Source organism: Gorilla gorilla, chromosome 4 (assembly GCF_029281585.2).
Source record: "Gorilla gorilla gorilla isolate KB3781 chromosome 4, NHGRI_mGorGor1-v2.1_pri, whole genome shotgun sequence".
Taxonomy (NCBI): domain Eukaryota; kingdom Metazoa; phylum Chordata; class Mammalia; order Primates; family Hominidae; genus Gorilla; species Gorilla gorilla.
Genome location: NC_073228.2, coordinates 130,573,903 through 130,581,427, shown reverse-complemented (window position 1 = coordinate 130,581,427; position 7,525 = coordinate 130,573,903).

Genomic DNA, 7,525 nt, shown 5'->3' with positions numbered 1-7,525 from the left:
TCAGGGAAAGCATCAAGGCCAGAAAATTTTACAGATGAGTTTTGTCAAGCTTCAAAGATCTGATAATTCTTATTATCTACAAATGTTTCCAAATACTAGAGAAACAGAAAACTTACTCATGATGCTTAATGTGTAATTTTGATATCAAAACTTGAGAAGAAAGTCATGAAAAAAGAAGATTATAGCTCATTATTGGTTATACACATAGAAGCAAACATCCTAAATAAAACATCTATAAATAAAATCCAGCAATATGTGACTAAGTAGACATTATCCCAGGGATGTAAAGATGGTTTAAGATGAGAGAATCTATTAATATAATATACCACACTAACAAATTAAAGGACAAAAACTCATTTTAATCAACATAAAAAGGGCACTGACAAATTTTTGATGCTTCTTCAAGATTAACAACAACAAAAAATTAACCAAAAAAAAAAAAAAACAATTAGCTAAAAATCTGTTTCTTAACCTGATAATAGTAATCTCCAAAAACCTACAGCAACCATCATACTTAATAGTGAAATAGTAGAAATATTCTTATTAAAGCCTGGAATGAGAAAAGGATGTTTGCTGTCACTGCTTCTATTCAACATTGAACTGAAGATCCTAGCCTATGCAAGAAGTCAAGAAAAAAAGTGTAAGGATTTAAAAGGTTAAAACAAATTCATCATTATATATAGAAAGTATAACTCTCCACATAGAATATTAAGAATATATATGGGAAAACTATTAAAAATAGTAGGAGAATTTGACAAGGTTGCTGGGTAACAGACCAAAGCAAAAAGCAAAACAAGGTGACAGAGGGGAGTTTCTGTATATCATTGTAAACAAAAATAAAATGCAACTTTTGATCACTATCAGCTACAGATTTCTTGGTTCCTTCTCTACTCCCAGTGCTTCACTTGACTAGCCTAAAAACAAAAAAAGAAAAAGAAAAAAGGAAAGATAATTCAACTTTATTTTTTTTGAGATGGAGTCTTGCTCCATTGCCCAGACTGGAGTGCAATGGCACCACCTCAGCTCCCTACAACCTCTGCCTCCCAGGTTCTAGCAATTATCCTGCCTTAGTCTCCCAAGTAGCTGGGATTACAGGTGCCCACCACCATGCCCAGCTACTTATTTTTTTTTAGTAGATACGGGGTTTCGCCATGTTGGCCAGGCTGGTCTCAAATTCCTGACCTCAGTTGATCCGCCTACCTTGGCCTCCCAAAGTGCTGAGATTACAGACATGAGCCACTGCACCTGGCCGAAAATGTAACTTTTTTTTTTTTTTTTGAGACAGAGTTTTGCTCTTGCTGCCCAGGCTAGAGTGCAATGGCATGATCTCGGCTCACTGCAACCTCTACCTCCCAGGTTCAAGCGATTCTCCCGCCTCAGCCTCCTGAGTAGCTGGGATTACAGACACGTACCACCAGGCCTGGCTAATTTTGCATTTTTAGTAGAGATGGGGTTTCTCCATGTTGGTCAGGCTGGTCTCGAACTCCCGACCTCTGGTGATCTGCCCGCCTCGGCCTCCCAAAGTGCTGGTATTACAGGTGTGAGCCACTGCGCCCAGCCCAAACATAACTTTTAAAATAGTTTGAATAGAATTTTTCCTTTTTTTCCCAATTACTGCAGCTAAGGCCAAAAGTGAAGTAAAAGGCACTAAGTTCCACACATTTTAAAATCGGCAGACTGCAACATGTGGAGATAATTATGTCCCAGAGGGCTTATTGAGATGAGCCAGAACCAGATCTTCCACTACTCACTCTCCAATTAGTCAATAAAAAGTAAGCACTTAGAAGAAAGTTTAGGGGCTGTATTTGTCAGCTTTTGCTGCAGCAACAAACATTCCTTAAATCTCAGTGGCTTACAACACCAGATATTTATTTCTTGTCTGCAGTAGAGAATGACAGTGAGTTGGCTGTAGGTCTGCTGAACTCACTGGAATTTTGTGTTTGCTCATCTTCTCTTTCAAAGACCCAGGCTGAAGAAACAGCCACTGTCTGGAACATGCTGTTTTCATGGAGGAAAGCAAAAATTCAAGAGAAGAAAAACCAGCCCATTCAAGTGTTTTTGCTTGAGACAGAGGCTTATTCTGTCACCCAGGCTGGAGTGCAGTGATGTAATCATGACTCGCTGTAGCCTCGACCTCCTGGGCTCAAGCAATCCTCCCACCTCAGCCTCCTGAGTAACTGGGACTACAGGTGCAGGCCACCACCCCTGGCTAATTTATTATTTTTTGTAGAAACAAGATGTCCCTATGTTGCCCAGGCTGGTCTTGTACTCCCGGGCTCAAGCAGTCCTCCTGCCTCAGCCTCCTAAAGTGTTGAGATTATAGGCATGAACCACCCTGCCCAGCTCACTCAAGTGTTTTTTGTTTTGTTTTGTTTTGTTTTGTTTTTTTTAGACGGAGTCTCGCTCTGTAGATGGAGTCTCGCTCTGTTGCTCAGGCTGGAGTGCAGTGGTGTTATCTCGGCTCACTGCAACCTTCGCCTCCCGGGTTCAAGCAATTATCCTGCCTCAGCCTCCTGAGTAGCTGGGATTATAGGCATGCACACCACATCCAGCTAATTTTTGTATTTTTAGTAGAGATGGGGGTTGTCTCACCATGTTGGCCGGGCTGGTCTCGAACTCCTGGCCAGTCTCGAACTCCTGGCCTCATGTTGATCTTCCCACCTCGGCCTCCCAAAGTGCTGGGATTATGGTGTGAGCCACTGCGCTAGTGAAGTGTTTTTTTCTTAAAGTTCTGCTTGAATAAAGAGAAAAACAAAAACAAAAAAAAAAAAAGAAAAAAACTTCTGCTTGAGGGTGGCATACATTATATCCATTCACACGAACAAAGCAAATCACATGGCCAAGTCAAAGTATAAGCTAGGGAGAGTCCAGTCAGCTAGAGAAGAATGGAAAGGACAAGAGGAAAACAAATGATAGTAAACAAATAATATAATCTACCTCATTAGCCTTTGGGGGAGTAAAAGCTCCTGCGGATAAACTATATCCTTTCCACCTGCAGGGAAAAAAAGAACGTATTTATCTTCTTCAAAGACAAGAGGAGGCCAGGCATGGTGGCTCACGCCTGTAATCCCAGCACTTTAGGAGGCCGAGGTGGGCGGATCACCAGAGATCAGGAGTTCAAGACTAGCCCGGCCAACATGTTGAAACCTCGTCTCTAATAAAAACACAAAAACTAGCCGGGCATTGTGGTGGCTGCCTGTAATCACAGCTACTCAGGAGGCTGAGGCAGGAGAATCGCTTGAACCTGGGAGGTGGAGGTTGCAGTGAGCCGAGATGGCACCACTGCACTCCAGTCCAGGTGACAGAGCGAGACTCTGTCTGTTTATTATTATTATTTTTTTAAAAAAAGAATCTTTAAATACTGAGACTAGTTGCAAAACATTTGCAGACTGGCATTGTAATCAGCTGGATGTGTTTATACAGTGGATGACCTGCTCTTCTTTGCTTCATGAGCAAGGGGAAATAAAATATGAAAGAGATGGCATGTGGGAGGACTGCCAGAAAGAGAGAAGGCCAGGATTGTGCCCCTGCCCCCACCTCATTCAAGTCTCCAGACAGTCAATACATCCAGGAAATGCCCATTAGCCTGAGAGTTTGTCATGAATTTTGAATAAAATAGAAGACATCAAGAACCAGATTGCTGCAGATTGGGAAGCACAGAGACAAGAACCTCCGAGGGATGTGAATGAGTGCCACTCACTGGGGATCACCCTGAAGATACCACCGAATCAGGTAAAGGGTCACCAATACTTGGTGAACTGAACTGAGGAAGGTGGCATGTTTCCTGTTTTATTGGCACACATAGAAAACGAAATGGAGCTGGGCACAGTGGTTCAGGCTTGTAATCCCAGCACTTTGGGAGGCCGAGGTGGGTGGATCACCTGAGGTTGGGTGTTCAAGACCAGCCTGGTCAACATGGTGAAACCCTATCCCTACTAAAAATACAAACATTAGCTACGTGTGGTGGTGCACACCTGTAATCCCAGCTAGTTGGGAGGCTGAGGCATGAGAATTGCTTGAACCCAGGAAGCAGAGGCTACAGTGAGCTGAGATTGTACCACTGCACTCCAGCCTGGGCAACAGAGTGAGATCCTGTATCAAAAAAAAAAAAAAGGCCAGGCACGGTGACTCATGCCTATAATCTCAGCACTTTGGGAGGCCAAGGCAGACAGATCACCTGAGGTCAAGAGGTCGAGACCAGCCTGGCCAACATGGTGAAACCCCATCTCTAATAAAAACAAAGATTAGCCAGCTGTGGTAGTGGGTGCCTGTAATCCTAGCTACTTGGGAGGCTGAGGCAGGAGAATGCTTGAACCTGGGAGGCGGAGGTTGCAGTGAGCCAAGACTGCGCCATTGCACTCCAGCCTGGGCAACAAGAGTGAAACTCTATCTAAAAAATAAAATAAAATAAAATGGAATGGAAAGCCAGGTACAGAGGCACACACCTGTCGTTCCAGTGATTTGGGAGGCTGAGGCAAGAGGATCACTTGAGCCTAGAAGTTCAAGGTCAGCCTAGGAAACAGAGAAACCCTGTCAATTAAAAAGAAAAGAAAAGAAAATGAAATAGAAGAGTAGTTATCATCAGCCAAGAAAATGAAATAGAAGAGTAGTTATCATCAGCCAAGGAGAGGATTTCAGCATCATCCAGTTGAGTAAAGAGAAATTTGCCCATTGTCCTTTCCTTTCTGCCCTGTGTGAAAGATTCAATGTGCTGAGGCAGCAAGAGGGAAAGGTATAAAAGAACAGATGTTGCTGTTTCCGTGCCCTCCTGCTAGCCTCTCCACATACACAGATTTTAAGCTGCAGAGTCAAACAAATCGATACAGGAGAAAAAGGAAGATAGAATTAAATGGAGTTTGAGATTACCATCTTTAAAAAGTGTTAAATATTGGCCGGGCATGGTGGCTCATGCCTGTAATCCCAGCACTTTGAGAGGCCAAGGCGGGCAGATCACCTGAGGTCAGGAGTTCGAGACCAGACTAGTTAACATGGTGAAACCCCATTTGTACTAAAAATACACACACACAAAAATTAGTTGGGTATGGTGGTGCACACCTGTAATCCCAGCTATTTGGGAGGCTGAGGCAGGAGAATCACTTGAACCCAGGAGGCAGAGGTTGCAGTGAGCTAAGATTGCACCATTGCACTCCAGCATGGGCAACAAGAGTGAAACTCCGTTTCAAAAAAAAAACAAAAAAGTGTTAAATATGAAAATGAAACTATTCTGATCATTGAAAGCAACTGAAAACTATGGAATCTGGGCATTATGTTGCTATCTAGCAGAAAAGGAGGACTTTATATACTAGAATGTAGGGACATCCCATGGGAAGGAAATTTTATTATTTTTATTTTTATTTTTTGAGACTGAGTCTCACTCGGTCACCTAGGCTGGAGTGCAGTGGCATGATCTCAGCTCACTGCAACCTCCACCTCCCAGGTTCAAGCAATTCTCCTGCCTCAGCCTCCTGAGTAGCTGGGATTACAGGTATGTGCCACCATGCCTGGCTAATTTTTGTATTTTTAGTAGGGACAGGGTTTCACCATGTTGGCCAGGCTGGTCTTGAACTCCTGACCTCAAGTGATTGGCCTGCCTTGGCCTCCCAAAGTGCTGAGATTACAGGTGTTAGCCACCATGCCCGGCCAGGAAGGAAACTTTTATATTTAGAACCCTGTGAATTACTAACCGGGTAATAATTTTAAGATATTTTAAAAACTGATACAACATCCTAATCGTAAGGTCCTCTGAGCGGGGTACGCCATGATCGAGCCATTGTGACCTCTGTGACCCACACGTACAGGCCTCCTGGAGTCACAAAGCCTGCAGCAACAGGAGAACCACTAAAGAAGAAGAAACAGCTGGCTCCTGCCTTAACTGATTAACCGACCTTGCAACATTCCCATTGTGATATGTTCCCGCCCTACCCTAGCTAATCGATCGACCTTGTGATATCGTGCCTTGTGACCTCCCCTAAACCTCGTGACTATGCACCTTTTGACATTCTTCCCCTGCCCCTCCAAAAAACTGCGCCTAACTGTAACTTTCCACTACCTATCACAAACCTATAAAACCAGTTCCACTCCCACCACCCTTCACTGACTCTCTTTTTGGACACAGCCTGCTCGCACCCAAGTGAATAAACAGCCTTGTTGCTCACACTTAGTCTGTTCAGGGTGTCTCTTCACTTAGATGCGTGCATAACACTAATAAGAGTGTCATTGATGATTACAATAAACTGTATCAGATAATTAAGACAACATTTTAAAAAAAATCTTCATATAGATTATAAAATTTTATTGCAGGACATAAAAAATACTTAAATGGAAAATAGATGATGTTCATGGATGAGGAGAATCAATATGATAAATATGGAAATTATCCCCAAATTAATTTATTGAGTTAAAGCAGTTATTGCCACAATTGCTGCAGCACTCTTTCCTTTATTTTTCTTTTTTTCTTTTTTTTGAGATTGAGTCTCACTCTGTCACCCAGGCTGGAGTGCAGTGGTGCAATCTCAGCTCACTGCAACCTCTGCCTCCTGGGTTCAAGCAATTCTCCTGCCTCAGCCTCCCTAGTAGCTAGGATTACAGGCGAGCACCACCATGCCTAGCTAATTTTTTGTGCGTTTTTAGTAGAGATGCAGTTGTGCCACGTTGGCCAGGCTGGTCTTGAACTCCTGACTTCAGGTGATCCGCCCATCTCAGCCTCCCAAAGTGCTGAGATTATACGCGTGAGCCACAGTGCCTGGCTGCACTTTTTCCTTAATTCAGCATGTTGACCTTAAAATTCATATGGAACACACCTGTAATCCCCGCACTTTGGGAGGCGGAGGAGGGCAGATCACCTGAGGTCAGGAGTTGGAGACCAGCCTGGCCAACATGGCGAAACCCCGACTCTACTAAAAATACAAAAATTAGCCGGGCATGGTGGTGCATGCCTGTAATCCCAGCTACTTGGGAGGTTGAGGGAGGAGGATCACTTGAACCTAGGAGGTAGAGGTTGCAGTGAGCCAAGATTGTGCCATTGCACTCCAGCCCAGGCAACAAGAGTGAAACTCTGTCTCAAAAAAAAAAAAAAAAAAAAAAAAAAAAATATATATATATATATATATATATATTCATATGGTATATATGGTATATGGTGTGTGTGTGTGTGTATATATATATATACACATATGGTAAAGACAAAAGAAAAACCAAAAAGAAGAAAAATTAGAAGAAGGAATTCACCTTAACAGACACAGAATCTTTTATTAAAACTTGGAGTAATTAAAACAGCATGGAATGAAAACAAGGGACTGAAAAAGTTTCGAATATTGTACTTTAAAAAAGCAGTCTGTATTTTTAGTAGAAATGGGGTTTCACCATGTTGGTCAGGATGGTCTCAATCTCTTGACCTCATGATCTGCCCGCGTCAGCCTCCCAAAGTTCTGGGATTATAGGCGTGAGTTACTTGGGAGGCTGAGGTAGGAGAATCGCTTGAACCCAGGAGGCAGAAGTTGCAGTGAGCTGAGATCGTGCCACTGCA